Raw genomic sequence first — 24,023 nt, forward strand, 5'->3', positions numbered from 1 at the left:
GGGAGATGACCCCTTAAGCAGCCACTCCTTACTCTTGTAGCAAATTATGTAATTCCTGAATTTGATTTCCAGTGTACATGAGGCATAAGGCTTGCTGTAGTCAAAAAGAACAGGGGTGAGGATCTAACATAGAGAAGGACTTTATTAAAGCTCTCTAAAATGGATTTTGAAGATGTTTTCAGTTTTGGTATCTGCTGCTCTGTGAACATTGAGATCAACTTCCATGAGTTCAAGTGAGACTTTCCATTTTTCTCATTAGGACAGGTTTCAAATAGTATGAGCCAAGTATTTCCACATAAAAATATGAATGCCTATTTGATACATATTTTTGCCTATCTGGGAAGGCACTGGAAATTTGCAGGCATTGGAAATTTTGCTCCAGGTTTATGACCTTTGAGAAATTTTACCTGTTATTCATTCTTTGGTGTTGGGAATTTATATCTCAGAGCAGAAGAGTAAAAAAACCCAGTTCTAAGAAAAGCATTGCCAGAATTCTCTGCCCATCCATTTTTCTTCCTTTCATATCCCCAAATTTTATTAAGAGAAAAAAAAAAAGTGGTGGTAGGGAAAGCTTTTACAAGAAAACAAAGGGGATTTTTTCCTTTTCTAACAGCAAGAAGAATCATTTAGCAATTCCCACATGGAGTAATACAAGGGAATACAAGTAATTGTGTGTTCATGCCTACTGCCACCACTAAAGATAATCTCTTGTATTCCTTGAGAAAAATTTTTGACATCAGCTCATTGAATTTTAAAAATGAATCTTCATCTATAATTTGCACAAACCCATGATGCTGGGCAAACCCACAAGCCCAGCCACCAGCTGTGAGTGTTAATGTCCCTTTCAAAGCCATGGTAAGATGTGGCTGATTCCTAGGTCATCCTTTCCACGTGTTTCCCAGATTTCCAGTCAAGAGATCACCTTAAGCCATAAAACCTTCTGCCTGGCACCACGCTCTCTTTTCCAGAAAATTTATTGGAAACAGTGTAAAGGTAATATAGAACTAAACACACCTTTGCACAACTTAGGACACCTTTCCTGATCACATTTGAGACCCAGAAGACACAATGGATTGATCCTTGTAGGTATTATGCCTCTAATCACTGTGGATGGATAATCTTTCCCCTTTAGCTAAAAAAAGTTAAATCAGAACTAAAGCATTATAAGTCAGTTCTGGAGGCTTTCCTTGGTCTCTTTTGGTTCTTTACTAACCAGAAAACAGCACTCCAGGTTGGACAAAGAATTTTCCATCCTTCCAATCCTCACTACATTTGCTTTGCCTACAGCCCTAATACATCTTCAGCTACTAGGGAACAAATCCATGATGTATCCACATGCAACTTTGCCCGTCTCTTGTCAGGTACTCCACTGAAAACAGAATTATAGGAAGTACTTAACAGAAGACCCTTTTGTAGTGAACCCATTATCTCCTGAAATGTCTTTATTTCAGTGCAACTGCCTTTCCATTCACTTGATTTGTATTTCCTGTCACAGTCTAAGGAATTTCTAGATTATTTTCATTTCATAAATCCATCATATGAGATTGGTTTAAGAAAGTCAATAATATTATATCTTTTTCTCCATTCATCTTGAGAAAGAACACTTTTTTTAACTTCTACATTAATGATGAAAAATTGACTGCAGTTTTACAGAAGAATTTACTTATTAAAATCTGAATTAATCATATAAAAGGGAAATCCTCATTGCCTTATAATGTAGTATCCACAAGATATGAAAAGTGAGTTTCTTTTTCTTGTGTTTTGTCTTTGCTCTCATAATCTTCTTTATTTTTCTCTGCAATAATACTACTTCTGGACTATGAACTACCCTGGATATAATATTTAAAGTAATAATTACATTATTATTACTTTACATTATTACATGGTTCAGAAAATTTGTCCAAATGTTTTGTTGTTTTGTGATTTCCTAAATTAAAATAAAAAGTCAACTTCAGATTTTAAGAACATATATGTAATTTTTGTTTACTTTTAAGGGGAAAATATTGGTAATTTTTTGCTTAAGAAACCATATTGAAGTAATGGAATTTATACCAACAGATAATTTGACTGAGAAGGTACCAGAATTTGAATGCTTCCATACTGCCTAATTTAATTATTTAGCAGACATAAGTCTATATATCTTGTTAGGCTTTCACAGAAAAATAAAACAAAGGACATGTTCTCTGTGTATCAAGGATAACTGATATTATTCTGAATCCCAGGTGATGTAGGAATAAAAACCTGTTAAAATGCTGAAGGTGAAAGCAAATTGTCATGTTTTGGTCACAAAGATAAGGTGAAACATGCATTTTCTGGTCAACTGGCAAAAATATGAAAAACACAGGGCAGGTTTGAGGTGGACTCTTCCATCATCCAGACCACTGGGAAAACAGGGAAGAAAGAACATATTGGTAACAAAGGCTTATGGTGACATATCTCTTTCTACAAAAGTTAAAGAAAGCAAGTAAAGGAAAAGGCCTCTGACTGTGTTTCTGGCCAGCCTGGAAGAACAGGCTGAGATTGTGCAGATGCAAAGTAACCTGTCAGAGTGGCCATGAAATAGATGACAGAATTAACAAGCCTCAGATGGTTAGAAGTGAGAACACAAACATCATAAATCATGGAGCCCAGGACAGCAGATTGCAATAAACACTTGGAGGTGGAAGTGCTAGATTTTTACATAATGCCAGTAAAAAGGGGAGTAAGAATTGGAGAGAACTGTAGTGCCATTAAAACAAAACAAAGCAAAACAAAAAAACCAAAAGGAACAAAAAAAAGGACAATTCATAGTATACTGAACAAAGTATCCTGAACTAGAGTGTCAACAGTCTAGGTATAAAATGAAAGATTAAACATAACTTGTAACAAAGTAAAACATAAGAGAAAATTTTTAGTACTAGAATATTAAGAAAAATCCTGGTCTGTTCCTCAACAGGAATCTTGAGAAGGTCACAGTGTTAATGTCATCTTTGATTCTATCTTCACTAAAAATATCAACTCTGATCTAACAGCTAGGAAAATGAACTGCAGAGATAGAGATGAGTAATAAAACCAGAACAACAGTTTGGAAAATAGGTAAATGAGAGGTTCCAGGATAAGCTCAGTGGAAATTCTCTGTGTTCAGATCTGGGCTCCTCATGACAAGAGAGACACTGAGAGGCTGGAGTGTGTCCAGAGAAGGGCAACAGAGCTGGAGCACAGCTCTTATGAGGAGCAGCTGAAGCTGTTTAGTCTGAAGAAAAGGAGGCTTGGGGGGTCTTGTCTCTCTCTACAACCACCCAAAAAGAGGCTGTAGCCAGGGGGAACTGGTCTCTGCTCCAAGCAACAAGCAGCAGGATGAGAGGAAATGGCTTCAAGCTGCAGTAGGGGAGGTTTAGATTGGATATTAGGAAAATCTTCTTCACTGAAAGGGTGGTCAAGCACTGGAACAGGCTGCCAAGGGAAGTGCGTAATCACCATTCCTGGAAACATTTAAAAGACTGGCACTTATGGATATGGTTTAGGGGAGGGCTTGACAGTGCTAGGCTGATGACTGGACTTAATGATCTCTGGAGTATTTTCCATTGTAAATGATGGTCTGATTGTATAAGTCAAAATTAAACTGCTGATTTGAGTATCCTTTCTCTGATAGAAGCCACTAGCAGATGTCAAGAAAGAACATGAAAAAAGTATGGTAAGAATGTATTTAACTTTTATGTGGTAGGCTGGTTTCAACAAATATGCAGCTTAATGACTTTCAGATCTGGAAGTTTCATCAACAACTATTTTGGGATATTCCATTCAAAATTAAAGTATATTAAAAACAATATTTCAGAATCTGATATATTTTCAAAAATCACTTCTATAACATTATGAATATAATACAATTGTTATATACAGAGATCCTACCAAAACTGAAGAAGTTTCAAGTACTGAAAGATTTAGGAATAAAACTCCAAGTAATCTTAAAAGGTTAAAGATCATTCCTGAAAAAACAGGATTCATACTAGAGGGAAAATGAAAAAAGTTATGCATTTATATTACACTACACAGATAGAGGATAGAGAATGACAGATCTGCTCTGCTGTAAAAGATCTGAGGATTAAAATGGATCAGATCAGAGCACGTGCCAATAACATTGCCAAAAGCAAACATCCTGCCTAAATGAAAGGCTGTCTGTAAGGGCTGGTGCAGCAGCCACTGGAGTAGGTTTTCAGTTACAAGCACTGCTCCTTGAGAATAGTCTAGGTCATCTGAAAGGAGTTAAGAGAGAGGAATGAATGATAGAATTCAATAAAATATTGTTCAAGAAGGGTTGAATGGGTCATATCATCTAAATGAGAGACATTTCAAAGGAACTTTAACAGTTTTCAGATGTGGAAAAAGTAGCTGTAAGGAAGAGACTATGCAATTCTCCATGAACAGATAAACAAGAAGTTCCTCAGGTATATACCAACAAGGAAAATTCAAAGCCAGGTCTTGGCAAAACCTTTGGACAACCAAAGATATTCACAAAACAGTTCAGTCTCCATAACTGGAGTTTATCTAGGAAAAGATAGACAAACACCTATCAAAAGATGCTTAGGCATAAATGGCACAGCTTTACGTTAAGGGAGTTGCCATCCTGTGTCTTTTCCCTTTTTTTTTTTTTTTTTTTTTTTTTTTTGGTGTCCTTTTAGTTGCTTTTCTCTCTGTTTTTGCAGAGGCTAATAACTACTTGAACAAATCACCAATGAGTGTTGTAGAGTCTCAATTACTTCTACTTGCATTTGAAAATACAAGTCCATCCTATGAAATATACTGTCTTGTAAATGTGTGTATATGTGGCTTTATGTAGAAATGACTGACAAAGTCTTTCCTTACTTTTTTTCTGAAGGAGATTAAATTACATGCTTCTAGTGCTTCCTTCTGGCCTTACTATCTAGATGTTATGAATACATTAACTGAATACTGTTGAGTACTGCAATACATTGCCTAGAGATGTTATAGAATCTTTAGAATCTTCAGCCCTGGGCAATATGCTGTAATTGACCCTGGTATGAGAACTAGTTTGGACTGCACAGTCTCCAGAGGTTCCTTCCAGCTGTTGTGATTCTGTGAAATCCTGTGGTTTCTAGATTGCAACTACATTAAGTGCATCTTATCAGCATGAATCAAGTGAAAACTCTGAAGCATTCAAGAATGAAAAGAAGAAAAATCGATGTGAAGAGCATTTTCTTTCCTGTCATGGTCCACATGGCTTTTTTTCCTGATGTATCCTAATTATTTTTGTTCCAACTGGATTGCTTTTCTAATGACAATTAGGCTGTTTTCTGCTGTTACAAGTGTGGGAAATGAATCTGGTGAAAGTAACAGAGTTGTGAGATGCCACAGTGATACAAAAACATAGAAGGCAGTTTGGTAAAATGGAGAATATGATGAGATGCTCCATATGAATTGGGAATGACAAAGACCAATTTAGCAGAATAGTTTATAACGGATAATATGTACTTTTAAATGAGAAAAAGGTAAGTTTTCAATAGAATATGCTTAAAAGAAAAATAGACAAAATGCTGGAAGATGTTCAGTGTGCAAAGAAAGACAGGGAATGAAGGTAAAACCAGGAGGAGTCAGCTTCCACAGTTCCATAAGGGCTGCTGTCTGATTCTAGACCCTCACCACTGAAGTCTGGAGTTGTGTCATATGCAAGTCACATATTTGACTGTTATAAAGCCAATTCTTCTATGAATGAGAGTTTTTCAGTAATGGTTCTTTTTAAAGGCTCACGAAGAAGATTTACCTCTATCTCCAGGACAGCAGAAGCAGGACAACCTAACTAACCCACTTCTCTGTTAAACACTTATTTTCAGACTAAGATTCATCTCCTTTGATTTATCTGATCCTTCAGCAGAAATCACAGACATGGATAGTGGAAACAAATCCTTCTCATGATACAAGGAAGAGATAGATACTTCTAAATGGGAGTGAGAATCACAGCAAGCACTATACTAACCAGAGGTAGTAGTATGACATGGTGTCCCCTTTCTGAAACTCTGAGCTAAAAGCTTGTGCAAACCTGACAATTAGAGACTCAAACCATGTCCTGGATGTTGGCTTAAACCAAGTACTTTGGAAACAGAACACTCCTTAATTCACTTAAATGCTGAAAAATGGAAGTGGTGATTATAATTTATGTTATAGATTAGAAGTTAAGTGCTCTTATGCAGGAAATAGAAACTGCATGAGACCTTCCCCAGCCTGGTGGTTCAAACTCAAAATTTCCATCTTCCATCAGCACAGCTTATCAATTTTAGAAGGAGGCTTTGGATGAGAATTGCTTTCCTGCAGAAGCTCTGTCATCATGCAATAAAGAATTCACTGTTCACATATACTAAGAAATTTACTACTCAAATTTACTAACAAATTGAGAATGTAATTTCATTTTAAAATGAAAAATAAAGGCAAAGTCACTGTTAAAGAGAATTCATCTGTGAATAGCAAATTGCCTCCCGAAGCAAATGCACTCATTATGCTCAAAGAAAGGATGAGATCTCCCACAGTTAAATAAAACTAGTAGGAAAAATAATTGCTTGATAAATCAGAGTAATTAAATTTTGCACATGTGAATGCTACTGCACCTCTGTCTTTAGTACAACAAGGCCAGCCCTGCAGCAGAGAAACAGCACATACAGCTCAGCATCTGCTCCCTGAAAAATGTACTACTGATAGAAATAGCCCACCTTTTCCCTTTTAGCTCTTCACTAATGAGGAATGGGAAATCTTGCCCCACAAAACTATTGGGATCAAAGCAACCAAAAACTGTCATTATGCTATCTAGTTCCAGTTCACCTTCTGCAAACATTCCACTGATCATTAATGTGTCTTCTAACATTTAAAAAACACAAAGCAATAGACTGCTTTTCTTTGGGAACCTGTCTGATAGGTCATTTTTCAGTTGGTCTGTCTTCTGTGTTAATTTTTGTGTACCAGGTATGTTTCCCCTGATAAATTTTCATAGTAAAAATAAACTTCTGCCACTATCCTTTCAAATTTCAAAAGTTAATTCTTAACCCTTCAAACAGTTTTTGTGCTTAGGCTATTTAAAGACAGTTATCTCCATTTAAGCATGCACACATTCATCAGGTGTTCATCTGCAGTCAGCAAAAATCCAGCCAGTGCAACCTAGAGCAGAATTGAGTTCATCCCAACCAAGGGAACCAGCAGCTGCTGAGCTGAATCACTCGCTCAGCTCCAGTGACTCCAGCCTTGATCTGTGTGGACTCTAACAATGGCTCTGATACTGAGGCTCAATCCGTTGCCTGCACAGAAGGAGCCAGTGCCATGTGAGATGGACAGCATAACCTGCCTGTTCTGTTGGCAATACATCTTGCAGAGCTGTCAAGGTGCCTTGCATACTCCAGGACATCTGAAATGCCAGCAGTTCCTGTGTGGGGATGAATGAAGCAGGCCACAAACAGACTCCTGCAGGTAGGCATAACAAACTTAGGTATCTTGATTATCAGCTGAATCTCTGGAATTTAGGGATTTGAACAGTTTCTCTGCAAAGGTCATGGCACAGGATATGTAGCACTCATAAGAAGTGGCTTATTATGGTTTCCCTCCTATTCAACAGGCTAACAGGAGGAAAGCACAGCACAAGCTAATTTATATCTGTTCCTCAGGAGTACAAGGATCCATTGCATACTCTGTCTTCAGAACCAGTCAAGCAGAAATCACCAGCAATTACTTTCACAGGAGTTACAGACGAATGATTTTGGGCTTAAGGGTCATTTTAAGGCATAGCTATATGATCAAATTTAGATGGTCATAAGTTAACTCCACATTTTTTGTCACCTCAGGTTTGTAATGCATTTAGACACATTATTACAGGATAACATGTGAACTAAAAGTTCACACCTCTCAGTTTATTCATGCAGGCTCAGTAGATGACAAACTGGGCTATGATCCAAGCTGGAGCTGGCCTGTGCTGCAGAATATTGGGCAGAGAGGGCATCAGATACTAACCTTTGTGTATTAGGTATACTCAGACACTTTGGTGCTGACCCCCTCACTGCAAGATCACCACGAATTTAGTACATTGGAACATTAGGCAACAAAAGACTCATGAAGCTCTGAGAGAGCATATCTATGCAGAAACACATATTCACCTTTTGGCAATCAATTTTTTACAAAAGAGAAGTTACCTTTTATTAATAGAATCTAAACAAAAAATAGTAATTTTCCCAACAGCTTAATGTTCTCTAAATATCAGTTCCCTGAGCAATTTCCTTTAAAAAAGTTCAGATAATATTATTACTCATGTGATCTGTGCATGTAGTCTCCTTTTAACTTCTCCACTGCAGCATTTTGTAGGAACTGACCATAATAAATTTGATTATGGATGCGGTTTAAACAGGTATAGCTCCTGATATAAGTTATACATTTGGTGGTTAAGTATTCTTTTAGACTAGATATTTCCAGATGACTGAGCAATTCTTTGAGCTTCTTCCCAACATGCCTTTTGTGTGTATGCATCATGTCTGGCAAAAAATGTAGTGTCCACTGAGATAAAGAAGACACGTAGCAGATGCTCGACTGCATTTCTTTCCCTGCTTGACTGCAGTGACTGCTCTGAGAAGTAAACAATCCACTTGGTAAAACAAACTGCTGAAAACGCTCACTATGATTTGTGTCATTTGATTATTTCCGTGCTTATTCTCATTTCCTAAAGAGGTTTATTGAAATTCCCCTACCAGTCTATACAGTCCTGAATTTTTATCAGCTATATCTCTTCCCTCCAGGCAGAGCCCACACTTCCTTTTTGATACAAGACTGTTTTACCTGCATGTAGGATTGGATTTTTTGTTTGGTTTTGTAAGGTACTTATTCTTGGAATTCGTTCTTGCTTTTTTATTAAGGGATGGCATTTTCTATAAAGCATTCAGTCTCTAAATCAGACAGTGAGAGGAAAAAAATGTGATGCCTCCCATTTTCAGATTTAAAAGAGCAGCTGATGTCAGAAAGCAAGATAAAAAAGTTGACCTTAAAACAATCTGGTTCATGATGATGCTGCCTTTTAGTCTCAATGTCCAATTTATCTCAGAGCACATGCAGGGTGAAGACTGAAAAGTAAGACTAATGGATATGGCAGAAATATGTGCAGTAATTCATCATCATAACAAAGCATAGCACAATTATCAGGAATTTCCTGTAGACTTGCCATGATTACATGGAAAAAAAGTGTTTCTTCTGCTTAGTTAGAAGAGCAAGAACACAAAAACCAGAAAGGGATTGTTGCCACCTATATACACAAATTATCCTTTTAGGAAATGACAAACGTACAATTTGGCTTTCTTTTTGGGTTTGTACACTGAAATAGTATTCATTCAGTGCCTGGACAAATGGGTCTCTATGTTCTACAAGAGGACACATCACAAAAAACGTAGGAAGAAGAGGCAGTTGGCTGAAGGGCTTGAGGACTTAATGGATTTAATCACAATACCTTTTTCATGCTTGCCCAAGACTTTATTGCAGCAAAAATTTCAAGTTAGAATGGAAGGAAGGGAAACCTTTAATTAGTTGGAATTTACTTATTTAAAAAAAACCCCATTGTCTCTGCTTGAGAAAAGACTAACATCAGCATCACTTTGTGAGTAATTTGGTTAGGTCCTGTTCCTGGCGTTCAGCTACCTGGAGTACAGTTTAAGCTGCTGTTTATTTGACTCTCCTCCCTGAGGACCACTCTTCTGTAGGAAAATTAAAGCTATGCAATGCTTACACAAACATTTCTTGCACTTCTGCTGGAGAACAAGACCCATTCTGAGTAAGCACTAATAATAGACAACACTGCAAGTAGCTGCTTGGGGCTCACATGCCAGAGAGACATAATATTAAAGGAGAAGTCACTGCTGAAAGGAGCAGATAGATTGCATTTGCTATCACAGATCTCTACTGTGTTTCAGTGATCATGCCACTTAGGTAAAGTGGGACTTTGAGAGCTAAAGTCTAATTAAAATAAGTGGGTGTTATATAACCATGCTCAGAAGGCAAATTTTCTGCAATATTCCTTAGTGACTAGAAGCTGCCTTTCTTTAAAGCATTTACACAACTCAGCTCTAGCAATTTAATGGTTGGAAGATGATAAGGAAATAAATTAGATTTTGGTACACAGCAGATGAATTAATTTCAGGGATATATGGAAGGCTTAGCACTTAAGTCCTATAACCACATCATGACCCATATCAACTGGAAGGTCCCAGTATTTCTGGGAAGGCTGGGTAGCACACCTCACACAACTGTTTTTTAGAAGATGTCATCATGTATCATGACAAAAGTCATGTTTCAGGGAATGCTTTAACTCCACCAGGATATCCATTACGGTCAGGGCTGCATTGCTGAAGTTCCAGGGATGGCTCTGGCCCATGGAGTGAATTTAACCTTCCTTTCTTTTGTTTTGTTTTAATTGGTTTGCCTCTGTTGCTTTCATGATTTTCTTCCTCCAATAATTTCCTTTATTGATTTTGTCTTTCCTCATTTTTTTCTCTTTCCTGGTTCCAGATTAGCACGAGGATGGAAGTCCCATGGGGAGCCCCACTTGGCCCCTTTCTGTTAAGTCCAACAGCCAGTGTTGGCAAAGTAAAGATATTCTTATCAGAAGCAATGGGGAGCATTGGTGGGAGGGTCTCTTTTGGGTGTCACAGGTTGGTGACAATCTGTCACACTGTGCAATCCAGGTAACAGTGCAGCCACCGTGCTCTGCCAGCACTTCAAATGACAGCCATGAAGGAGCCATGTAAGGTGCAAAGACACCTAAATTCACTCACACTGTCTGAGCCTGGTTTGCCAGCATTGCTCTCTTAAAGAATGCTGCACAGGACCCAGTCTCCAGGGAGGGGGAGCCTGCTGCAATCAACCTTATGAAGGAAAATATATCAGCTTTGAATTAGTTTCACTGTATGGATGAATTTAAGTTCCTGGAATTTTCACAAACCAGTTTCATCTACCCTTAATTTACTGATCTACTTTTTAAAATGTAAACAACTTTCAAATAAGATTTTATTGCATTTGAATATAATTCTTGTCATGTTCTGTACTTTTCTGCTTCGTTTCCAAAGAATGTTGTGATGATTAATTCATGCATTATGTGATGCCATGTGTAATGCTCCCTTGTGACAATAACTCAAATTGCTATTTTCATGCTATCTTCCTGTCTCTCACTCTTGTTTTATTTTTACACCATCCTTTTACTCATTTGAATAGAAATATTTTGAAGAATATATTTCTGCCTCCTTTTGCCAACTGACTGCCAGCTCACAGAGTCTAGAAAAATGGGTAAGTGGAAACATCCAGCTCCCACAACTTTGCTTCCAGCTGCTACAGTGCTCACTTTTCCAGGAGTTCTTCTGGACCTTCATCTCAGAGCTCAGTCATTCATCAAAACATCAGCAAGTTATATGTGAACTCTTTGAATTCCTGGTTAGCCAATGAGGCATACAGCAAGGGTTCAGTTCAAATGAGCAAGGAGCAAACCAATAGCTTTACAACTTTTTTATATTCAAAATGAGATTCAGTACTTTTAAATTGTCATTCTGGATATCAATAGAGAAAGAGAGCTTCTGTTAACTGATCATGGATGAAATAGAAATTTTTTTTTGAATATTACTTATTCTTAACCTGAATAAAGATGCATATCAATCCATTTTATTTTACCATTTGAATGGAAGAAATAGGACTAAAATTTGAAGTCTCATAATTCTGACAGTGATGTAAGAACTTGTATCACATGCATGGAGAACCTACAGCAATGGAAAATCCTGAAAAATCTAGGAGAGAAGAAAGCAGAAGACATGCAATCAAGATAAATTTGAGGTTTGTCTTGAATTCTAGTTGTCTTTGATCACATCAGTTATAACCTGTTACTGTTCACAAACTCCATATCCCAAATCTATCTAGAAAATGGTAAGAAAACTAAGGATAGGAAAATTCAGCTTTCAGGAGCAGGCACAGTTTAATCACCTATTTTCCACCAAATAGTGTGTTCTGTGCACAATTGTCCCGACAAAGGAGTAACCAGAATAAAACCAGGAAAGTCCATGGAAATAGATGTTTGAGGTTAATAACTCTTGTGAGTTTATCTAGGGCTGGCAATAGGAAACTCGATCATCCCATAACAAGAAATACAGTCTAAAAAGGTTGATTTAGAGTTTTAAGTCTACCTCCTCATGAGAGCAGGACTGTTCTCAAAATATTCTAAAGCAGTAGTTTCTAGTTTAGCTTTAAATACACAAAGCAATGGCTTTGCTCTTCCTTGTCTTGAAATCTATCCATGTTTGGAATTCAGTATCCACTCCTCAGTGGCTTTTGCTGTTCTCTACGTTCAGTTGCTATATATACAACAGAAAACTACAATTTACATTAGGTGGCCCTGTATGAGTGTGCTCAATTAGTAAGATGTTTTCTGCATATAGGGGCTATATGGATGCAGCTTCAATAGCTGCCAGAAGTTAGGATGGAAAAGGATGTGTGTGTGTCTTTCACATCACAACCTGATCACCTGTTCTTTTATCCCATCACTCCACAGAGAGAACACCCCAAGGAACATCTCCAGTCAGACTGTTCCTCCTTGCTGTCAAGGTCACTTACAGACATTAGCAGATACTTATCTACCCTTAGCCAGTAAACTGAAAGGCATTTCACTTTCTTTATACATCCCCATTTAATAATGTTTCTCTCTGAATTGCCTCCAGTTCACTGCACTGTTAATTAACTTTTATGCACTACCAGAGATGAATGCATCTCAACAGTGACTTAAGTGATTTCTCTACAGCTTGTTTCCATTCATAAAACACTTCAACCTATATTAGTCAAAATTGTCTCTCCTTGTAATACTTTTGCATTTCCATAGTAGCTCTCACTGTAAAGTAAAAAAGGACAGAGCAACAGAGGAAATAAAAATTTAAATACCAATATTTGACTTTGCCTGAAATAGTCAACTTGGTTAGGGGAAAAAAGAAAACATTCTCTGAGTGTTTGTCAGCTCTGTACATTTTATATGTCATTTGCATTATTAAACAAAAATATCTGAGCCTTGCCTTAAGTATCAATATAATAGGACCTTAGTTGTTTAGTAATATTGTTTTAAGCTGAAATTTCATACAAAAAAACCCAACCCAAACCATGTAAGCACTGCAAAATGTATCATGGATTTCTTTAACAGCCTGGAACCAGCACACAGCTTTTCCTGCACATTTTGAGGACATATCTAGAGTTCACAAGCACTTTCAATTTTATCACCTAATTATTAGAGAGACAATTTGTAAGAGTAAACAGTTCGTACACTGTCTGAAGCTCTTAGCATTACAATGAACATGGATATAAAATTATTTTGTTACATAATAGCAGAATGTGTCTGACTTACACAAATGTTGAATCATTTAGAGTTTAAAGCTGAGGTTTCCCAAACTGGTGGTCTATAGATTTCTGTCAGTGGTCAGCAGCTGAAGGTTTATTGCTGTCTGGGTACACAGTATTCATTCCCTATGGATAGTGGGAAGAGAAAAGGTTTGTAACAAACTGACCAAGAAAAAATAATTCAGTTTATCAACAGCAGAAAAACATTTTTTTGCTAGAGACTACAATTTCTGTTAATAACTTCTGCATTTTATTATGATATTGTCAAACATATTGTTTATACTGAAATTTTCTTTTTCAGACTGTTTCTTCTTTTACAATCTATCCATTTAAGAGAAAAATACTACACAAGGTATTATTTATAGGATATTTCAACAGGCAAAACAAGTGAAAAGGAAAGTGTTAGCTGGCTTAGGAAGCCTGATGTCACTGGCCTAGGAAACCTGATGTCACGGAATACAAAATGTGAATGTACAAGGAATGTAAGCAAGAAAGGGAGTAAAACAATCACAACTTAATATTTTGGGACAAAATCAAGGAAGACAAAAACCATCTGATGCTCAAAGATTTTACAAAGAGGGATTCTGCAAGTCCCTGAGCCTGCAAAAGGACGATCAGTGAAAAAATAGGTGTGCTGAAGGGAAGTGAAGAACTGGCAGTGGAAAGGTTAAATGCCTTTTTTGCCTTTGTTTTCACAGGCAAAACCTGCTCCTGGACCTTTGTGTTTCTGCAAAGAAGAGGGGCAATCATCAGCAGGGGAGCAGTAGTCCAGGAGCTGCCCACAGCCTGGATATATTCAGTGTAAGGGCTGTTCTTTGGTTGTCCACAGAGGTGTCCACCCAACACAACTGGGAGGTTGCTGCCCATCACCTGGGAGAAACTGCAGCAGTCAGAGGGGAGCCCTAATGTTTCTGTTAGTAGAAACAAGGCTAACACATGTCCATTTTAGGGGAATTATTGCCATTATTTCTTGGAATACCAAGCCACAACCCAAAATAATATAAAACTCAGGAAGTAGGACAGCAGAAACCTTATGAAGTTCATCAAAGACCAACTTGGAGTTCTCAGCAAAATAAAAGCATATCTTTTGGACCCATTTTGGGAAAAATGTGATTTGTTTTAGGAAGTATATTTTTAAATAAATAAAATGTTCAACAGTTTTGGTTTGTCCTACTTCAGGTAAGCCATGTCATATTTCAGTATACATAATTTCCATAAACAGTTGCTGAATTTGGCACAGTATTATATATATGTAGAAAACATTTGGCCATGGTTTTGTTAGCACTGCCACTGACAGTCACAGTTCCCATCTATTCTTCTGTCATTGTCTGCTCATCTTATTTAACATCATTCATTCTAATTTCCATGCTAATAAACTCAAATTAAAAGCCATAGATAAAAAGAGGAACAAATACGTACTACTACACAAAAAGTATACCTTCAAATTGCTATATCAAAAACACATTTCTTTTTTTTTTTTTTTTTTTAACCAATGATGGCTAAAATCAAGTTCAGGAATACATTAAAGAATATTTGTTTATTAAAACATAAAAGACTTTCCACTGCCACAAAGTGGAGATTCAATTGCTCAACAATCCCAACCAATTCCAAACTTTCTCAGGTCTAATGAAACTACTGCTTTAACTCTGTTAGTTATCCAAGTAGTACAACTTGCACTGCAGGATATAAAAGATTCATGTCAGTAGAGATTTAAGCTTAGAAAAGTAGAACAATACTTAATGGTTAGTGAACTGCATTGGAATATTCCTTAAAGCAATTTCTCTTTTTCTGTGTCTGTTACAGTGGGTTTTATTTCATCCAAGCCAAGTAAAAACTTCAAATACTTAAACAAGTTAGGGCTTTACTGCTACCCCAAAATTAAAGAAAAATGTGGCCATCCACATAGAGAAACTGCTTTGAGAAAAGCAAGAAATTGTGAGACTGGTTAGCCCTAAGTTTATAAGCTGTAATGAAAAAGAATAATTCTATTGAAAGCAGCAGATGAATTAGGAAGAACCGTTCCAGAAGTGCAATTTTGGATGCTGAAATACACTGTAGTGAGAAGTAACCTGCATGAAAGATACACTGCAGTTCTTTCCAAAGCCTCTGGTTTGCTTTTCACCTAGTGAGACAACAGTGAAAAATGGAACAGTGGAAACAATAATTATATTGGCATCCTATATTTCTGCTTTTTTAATAGTATTGCCTCTCAAATATGTAATTCCGCAGCTGCATTCTCTGAATATTTTAAGCTTGATTATAGAGTTCCTGCAACCTGTTTTATACTGTTTTTGCCAGGCAATAACCCAAAAGAATGAAAACAAACTAATACTGGTAGAGGTGCTGTGAGCATACTCACATGCCACATAGCCTAGCCACATGTACACAACAGAATTCACAGTGCCTTCTATGAAATCTAATGCTTGGGAAAATACAAAAAAATTTATTAAGCCATCAGTCTTTTTTCTGAGTTCACCACAAATTTTCAATTTCCTCCAGTTACCTTAATGTCCACAGGAAGAAAAAGCTTGTATTCATTTCACCTCTTTCATTTTTTAGGCTCAGATTGTTGTGCAGCTCTTGATTTGCATGCAGTGGGGTGAGGTAGCTCAAACCTGGAAATATTTGAGGTTTCTGCCAGATTTGATGGATAACATAATTCTTTTCAGAGCAAACAATTCTGTCTCCTCTAGCCTGTGGATTTCCTTTCATTGTCTGACATTTTGCTTTTCACACATTTCACACTTACCCATGTATGTTTTCACCTAAGCATATTGCATGGGCTACAAGCACATGTCCTGCTTCAGCCTCACTTTACTTTTATCACTATTCCATGTTGTCAGCAGCTGCCTGTTGGGACTACTGCTCCCACTGTAACTCCAAACATGTTTTGATGCACACAGATCCCTGTCTCTGCCATCTTCAAACATTCAGCATGTTCCTGTGCTAGTTTATGCTACCAGAGGGATTTATGCAACCCCACACCAAACCATGTCAGGGAATCAATGTATCCTCTTTCAGTGCTGGATTATGTCATCTTCAGGTACTTATATTACTATGGGATCAGCATTAAGAACTCCAGTTTCAGGAATTCTGACCAACCTTGAAGTATGAACAATTAATGCTCTAAATATCCCTTAACACACCAATCTTGTTAGAGATCCAGTGTCTGGAACAGGGAAGCTCAACCCTCCCCAGCTCCAGCTTATCTGCATGCAGTCCAATTTTTTATCCCCAGGACATGTCCTGGAAGCACCACGAGACAGCTCAGTCATAGCAATATCTCTGTCACTGCCTTCTCCAGTGGGGAGCGTGATGTATCTAAGATTTGGGATCCCTGGTTCAGCTTAACCTGAAACACCTCAGGAGCTTCTACCATGGGCTCTCTTCTTTCTTATGCATCCCTTATGTTCTCTGTTTTCCTTCTATGAGTTGCAATTTTTAAATGTTGTTGAGACAGACAAGAATCACAGGCCATTTTGTTTTGACACTGGTGTGAATTGGCAGAAGAAAGACATATTTTGATCTCTAGACTTCATTTTTGTTCTGTAAGAGTTTGGTCTCCTAGTTTAAATAGACAGACAGGCAATTTGAACTTGAAGGATCTGTTGTCTCAGGAAAAACATGATCATCACCCCTCTAAGTATTCTGGTCATGTGTAGTGATTCATACCAGGCCTTATACTGTGGAAGGTGTGCAGTTCGAAATGTTAATTAACAGATATAGTCCATTTCCATATGTCTTCCTCTAAAGGTTACTGCAACAACATTTCCTGAATATACTTTAACAATTTAATGGCAGCCTGGCAGTAGTATCATGACAAATAAATTTAAGTGATGTACAGGTTGCAGTGGAGAATACAAAGTATAATAAAGCAATGTACTATTTATAGAGATGTGACATGAAAAACATTGACCTGTGGTCCCAAGTAATTTTCATAAGACAAAAGCTTTCATGGTAATAAAAACAATCAGTCAATGTTCTAAAAGACTAATATAATAAACCATCAGGGAAGCTATTCATCTGTGTTAACTCCATTTAACAAAAGAGGAGTCATTATTATTCAAACTTTGTACTTAAAGTTTGGTGACAACTTTAGCTGCACTATGACAAAGTGATTCTTGATTAATGAGAGATACCTCCAGAACTGGCAATGGGACTCAGCGTGGAAACATATGCTACCTTGCTGGTCATATTGAACAAAACTAGTTTGACATTAGGAACACAGGACTGGACTTAAATGACAGGACAGAATTGCAGAGAAGCTGAAGATAGTGCATGAAATACTGCCATACCCAAGAATTTATATACTGACAAATAGCTAGAACATGAGGAAGATGGAAGAGGGGTCAGGAGTGTTATTATTTTTTTATGGGAAGGAGAAAAAGAAAGGAAGAGGAAAAAAAGTACTTTCAGTCTAAACTGATTCTCCACAAATGGATACTACACTCTTTTTCAAGAGAAACAAAATTGTGCTTTATAATTTTATTTTCAAGATTGTATTGCTACAGCCACTGAGAAAGGGAGAAATTAAGTTAATTACAAGCAATTTGGGGTGCAGGTAGAAAAGAATCACAGGCTATGATTACAAACTGTGCTTTCTAACTGTGAGTTCATCCTTACACACTCACTCAGCAGGCATAGTTTCTTGAGGAGCTGAAATGTCATCATGATTCTTTTCTTTATGAGCCTCACTCATTTGCAAGCATCTTTGCAGTTCTGGTTTATAAATAAGACAGTATTTGGAAATATCAAGGTACTAGCTGGAAGTTTTTCCAAAATACCAAGTAGATTTCCTTTTTATACACTCCTTTCCTTATCATGCTCTGAATTTTAGACTTAACACATCTAACAAACCAATTTGGTCTTTATCTATACCACAAGCAACTCCACCTAAACCCAGTTGGGATTTTTTTTTCAATTGCACAGAGTCCACTCATTTATGCCAAACACAAACTGTCAGCTGTGGAATATGCCACAAGAAGTTGTGAACTATTTTTTTGAGAAGGGATAAATAGATATGAAGAGCAGAATAGAAAGGCAGAAAAAAGGAAGATAAATGAAAGGAATGGGATGTACAGGCAGAGCTAAAAAAGGCATTGCAGATAAAGATATGCAACATAGAGATATTAACCTGATTAACAAAATATAAGATAGTCAGTCTATGACTGAAAGAGCTGCAAAAGACAGAAGTACTTGAAAGTTGTTCACAAGACTTGTTCCTGCTGATGCAACATGAATGGCTAATGATGATGAATATAATACTGAGGGATTCTACTTGAATTCAGGTCTATCAGGTACCACATAAAAAAAAAATGGTGGACAATTTAATGCCCTGTCATCATAAGATATGAAATAATAGGGGTAAACAATGAAACAAATCTGAGAAAAAAAAACTAGACAATACCCCTGTTATTTGATCTGTGTTTACAACTAGATTGTGAATAAGTCTTCCAAGACTTTCAAAAACAGCAGCAGGTGCCACATTAAAATATATCATAGTAAGAAATAAAGGACTTCACCCTCACAAAAGACAAAGCACTCAAGTATTCTGGACTGCAGGGAAAAATCCAATCTCAGCAAAGATGGAAAACTACTATCCATCTTTAACCAAGTGTAATATTTAATAGTGTCTGCTCTTTAAAATCTGAATGGCTTTTCAAGGGGAAATTTTAAATACTCTGATATTTTTTCATATCAGATGCCTTCAAAAAATAAAATTAAACCTCCATTGCAAAACTGAATTTACATAATGTAGATAAAAACAGTAGTTTTAATTCCCTATCAAGAATAAATATAAAAAAGCACTGTCTGATTGCAAAAGAAGTTAATTTTAAGAACTAGTTACTGATGTTATTTATTAAAGCATTTTACATACCTATATCAGTTACTTTCACTTGGATACAATTAGGAGATCCCGTACTTGTTTATGGCTATTCAACTTTTCATTAAAAAGGTGTGTAATTTACAATCTTAGGATAAATTAACTTTCAAAGGGATTCTTCAGACTTACAAAAATAGCATATCATCCTTATTTTCAAGCCTCAACTTCTGCAGCTGAAATGAAATTAAAACACAAAAAAAACCCCAAACCCAAACATTCCAATATATTTTGTCATGGGCTAGTTGAATGTCTTTTTTCTCTTACCATCGCCCTTGGATCATCTCCCTGTTACAGATTTGAGCACACTGAACAGGAACAGCAGTACAGCATCTGCCATTCCTCAGCCTATATCCCATGCTGTGCTTTTTGTGTAAATTCAGCAGAGAAACTCCTGTTAGGAAAGGGAGAATGCAATGATATTGTTGTGTTGCTTTGAGGCCTGTTGGCTGAGTTGCTCAGAATTATGCTGCCTCTATAAACCCCCGAGGGCTGGTTCTTGTGGCTTCTCTTGCTAAAGAAAAGAGGTGGTGTGCCTCCTTCCCAAAGGTCAGCCCTGCATCCTGCTCCTCAGGCAGAAACAAAACCAGCAAGCCTGGCTCTCCAAAGCTCATTATCTCCCTCTGCAACATCTTCTCCCATATCCTTTCTGCTATCTCTTTCTTCCCCAGAACATAAGCCAGCCCAAGCTCAATCTTTTGGGCAGCAAAATCAGGTTTTTTACAGTGCTAATAAACCTTGAATCAGCTTAATTTAGAAATATTACTCTGTGCCTTTCTCCAAAGGCAACAAAGGAGGTGTATGATCAGACACACTCTTTCTCTAGTCTCCAAAATGAAAAACAAATACATAGAAGGATGAAATAGATCTCTTTATCCGTACTGCCATAGCAATTTAGGGAAACTTATAGACAAACAGAATGTAGGCTAACAGTGAATTGCTTTGCTCTAGAAGGAATTATTCTCTCTTGATACCACCTGAATTTGCCTTGAATGGAAGGCGAGGCAAACAGGTCCCATAAAGTCAGATAATCAAAAATAAACTTAATGAGAAAAAGCAGATGGTTATTTGTCTTGCCATTTTATTGATTTAGCTTTTAATTTCTGCACGAAGACCTCTGCAAAACCTCAGAAAATTCAGCCAAGGATGATACGGCTGTTGACCCCACTAAAGGAGTAAAAGGATTGTAATGCATTGAAGAATTTCAAATCCCCAATCTCCCAGATGATTTGCAGCTAGGGAGAGCAGTAGTGAGACAACTTCTCTCCAGGCAGTAGCTCCTAGAAGGAGAATCACAGTACCATGACCCCAGTCACAGTCATTCTGCAGAGATGACTTCCACTGCTTTTCCAAAAACACTTCTCCAAAAAAACATTCTTCATTCTGTCATAACATAAGCCTTTGTAAGAACACACAGGTGACTTAATCAAAACTACTCCCAGGTACAGCATAGGCCCTCTGCACCTTTGTGAAGTGCAAAAGGAAAGAAGTAGATGCTGCTGTAATTAATATATTTATCTAATGTAATATGTCCCAACATTACTTTTTCCATTACAGTATTCTCCACGACCAGGATAAAGTAGCAGTCTCCTTGTGCCATATAACTTCTTCAGCCCAGCCTACTTTATGCCCAAATTCAAAATATACTATTTTATTTTTTCCAGTTCAAACTATGAAAACTTAAACAAACAAACAAACAAACCTTTTCCAAATCAATCGTAGCTACTCTACTGAATAATTTCACCTAAAACCAGCCTGATTGATTCCTGTACCAGGGTGCCTGTGACATTGAGATGATTTGAATTACCCTTATTGTAGAGGGGATAACTATTTAGAGGATATTATGTATATAAGCAGTTTTTCTCTTTTAGTCTTAGCTCTGTGAACAGGGCTAGCCCTAAGGCAAAGCCTAAGGCAGAAAGTGAAATACATTTTTAAAGGCTGTTTGTTAATTGAGCCCTAAACTGCTTTCCTGTTCCTTGCCAGTTTTATCCTAACATAAGAACAAATCAATGTTAAGGCAGTCTGCCAGATGCTGGCCAACTCAGACTACTTTGAGCATTCTCTCTCTTCCTTGGCAGCTGAAATCTCTCAGCACTATTCAAATTTTGCTCAGCATCTAGCAGCATTCAGCCCTAAATGGGCTGCAAGCTGCATATGAATATTTTAATTACATGCTGCAAGGCAGAAAGAAAACAACCAGCTATGCACAGGCAAGTCAACTAAGAACTTGTAAGCTCTGTGACAGCAATGGATTTATAATTTCATCCTGTTTATTATGCTTTGGGCATCTTTCTCTAAAAGGTTGTGTTTAAGGCACTGCCAGCTAGGTGCCTTGTTTGAAAAAGAGAAGTGCAGTTGTTTTGTTGCCCTCTTGCAGTCAGTGCAGAAACTGAAGAGAAAATGAAGTTTCTCAGACCACATGCCTGAAATTCACTGTTTTCCTGAACGAGGATGATCAGTAGCTTTCAAGAAAGAAAAAGACTGCATTTGGCAGCAAGAGGAGGAGGAGAGCAGAGAAGAGGTTGAATGCCAGCCAGGTTCTGTTTTCAAACCTGGATCAAATGCCCTGGACTGACATGAAGCACCCAACTCCTGCACATTTTCCATGGTGAGGCTGCACAAAAACAGTCTCTGATGGGTCTGGAGCCATTCCCAAAGGCATCAACTAACTAGGCACCCTATTTTTGCATTTCACTTCCCCTTTAGGACTCTGATTCACTGTCTAGGGATTTGGACAACCAGAAGATAGAAGAGGAAGAGCCAGCAGTGAGACAGCAGGGAGGAGCTTTGTTGACCAGACAAAGCCTGAAGGGATCAAGGTGAGACACAGGCAGTTCTGGGGAGTCTACATGGAGATCTGAGCTGCAGTAAGATACAGGGGGATGGTGAAGCTGCTAGGATGAATGTGAAAATGGATGAGGTGACCCTGGCAGAGACATCCCTACACTGTTGTCAAAAGGCCTCTAAGAAAGAGCTGTCCAAATACCTGAACTGAAAAGAAAGAAGTTCAGTAATCCAGGAGGCCTAAATAGCCTAAAAGAAATTTTCAGTTATTTCTCCTTGAGTATCATTCTGCAGAAGTAATTTTTTTTAAACATCCTTTGTCTCTTTACCAGCCTACCAAACATCCAGGCAACTCTGGAAAATAAGGCTTTTTGGAACAACAAACCCCAAGCTGATTTATTTGGCTAGCTTGTAGTTTGTTTTTTTTTGTTGTTTGTTTTGTTTGGTTTGGTTTGGTTTTTGGTTTTTTTGTTTTGTTTTGGTTTTGGTTTTGGTTTTTGTTTTTTGGTCTTTGTTTTTAACTTAGCCATGAAAAGGAGGGAAATTTTCTTGATAACAAATATAAAAATATTAATGCCTTTCAGAGCCATCACCATCTCATGCAAAGGGCTAGGCCAGAGTGTAGGTAAAAGCTGTGAGACATCTCAAAAGAGAACAAATTTAACACTTGCATGACATTTCCAGTTAAACACTGAACTTCTACTTCCCCACTAGAATGCATGGTTCATCAGCTACCAGATGCTTTTAAGAGCTTGGGGGAATGATAAGAAATGTACTTTTTCCTGTCTAGATGTTCTACTTTAAACTGTCTACAATCACTTTTTTTTTCTGTTAAAAGCCACTGTACTTTACTTTAAAAAAACTTCAGGATTGCTAAAAAAAAAAAAAAAAATCAAAAGTCAGTATCATCCTGCAGTCCTAATCTGCTTTTCATCAAAAAGCTTCTGTATCTCCTAAAAGCTTTGATGAACCTGATAAGAGACAAAGGTTGAGACAGAGACCAAAGTGAATCTCAAACACCTAGTAAAGTTTTGTTCTCACACCGAATAAACTGTGAAAGAATTGCACTGAAGAAAAGAAAATTTCAGAATGTTTGGTCACAGACTTTATGGGGGCATTAGTTTTACTAGACTTCATTGTATGCACTCTATAAAAATACCTAACAAGACTGAAAGAATTTCCACATTTAGCATAACTGTGGTTAAATATAGGAAAACAAAATAGACCTGAATATTAGGATTTCTAATCCAATGGACAATTCATGAGCTTGGACTGTGTTCCCACAGTCCTATAAACCTATGCCTGATAATCTTTACAATGAACAATAATAACATTACCAATTTAATGTTTCCCATCTTTGGATAATACATTCCTCCTAGCAATGTCTTGGATGTCTTTATATAAATATGAACAACAATGTTTACATAGATCCTCTATACTGTTCAAGACAAAATTTATTAAAGTATTTGGTAACAACAACCCCCTGCAGAGCTGCAGGGGACAGGGTGGCTGGGAAGCTGCCTGGTGGAAAAGGACCTGGAGGTGCCATCTGACAGCAGCTGAACATGAGCCAGCTGTGCCCAGGTGGCCAAAAAGGCCAATGGCAACCTGGCCTGTGTCAGCAATAGTGTGGCCAGCAGGACCTGGGCAGGGATTGTCCCCCTGTACTCAGCACTGCTGAGGTCACACCTCGAATCCTGTGTTCAGTTCTGGGCTCCTCATGACAAGAAAGAGATTGAGGGGCTGGAGCACTGAGGGCAACAGAGCTGGAGAAGGGTCCAGAACACAAGACTTGTGAGGAGCAGCTGAGGGAGATGGGGGTGTTTAGCCTGGAGAAGAGGAGGCTCAGGAAGGACTTTATATTCTCTCTACAGCCACCTGAAAAGACATTGTAGAAAGGTGGGGGTCAATCTCTTCTGACACGTATCAAGTGAAGGGATAAGAAGAAATAGCCTTAAATTGTGCTTAGGGAAGGGTCAGATTAGAT

At 37.6% G+C, this 24,023-nt stretch overlaps 1 protein-coding gene across 3 annotated transcripts in view; it reads right to left on the minus strand.

Annotated features, from left to right (window-relative positions):
• The window catches only part of LOC110481152 (protein TUNAR), a 157,932-nt gene that overhangs the window by 47,194 nt on the left and 86,715 nt on the right, over window positions 1–24,023 (minus strand). For all 3 annotated transcript variants that reach the window (XM_077783973.1, XM_077783972.1, XM_077783971.1), the window contains exon 2: window positions 13,376–13,494. The gene's annotated coding sequence lies outside the window, so the exon portion shown is untranslated. The remainder of the gene's footprint in view (window positions 1–13,375; window positions 13,495–24,023) is intronic.

This window comes from Lonchura striata, chromosome 6, assembly GCF_046129695.1.
Source record: "Lonchura striata isolate bLonStr1 chromosome 6, bLonStr1.mat, whole genome shotgun sequence".
Lineage (NCBI taxonomy): Eukaryota > Metazoa > Chordata > Aves > Passeriformes > Estrildidae > Lonchura > Lonchura striata.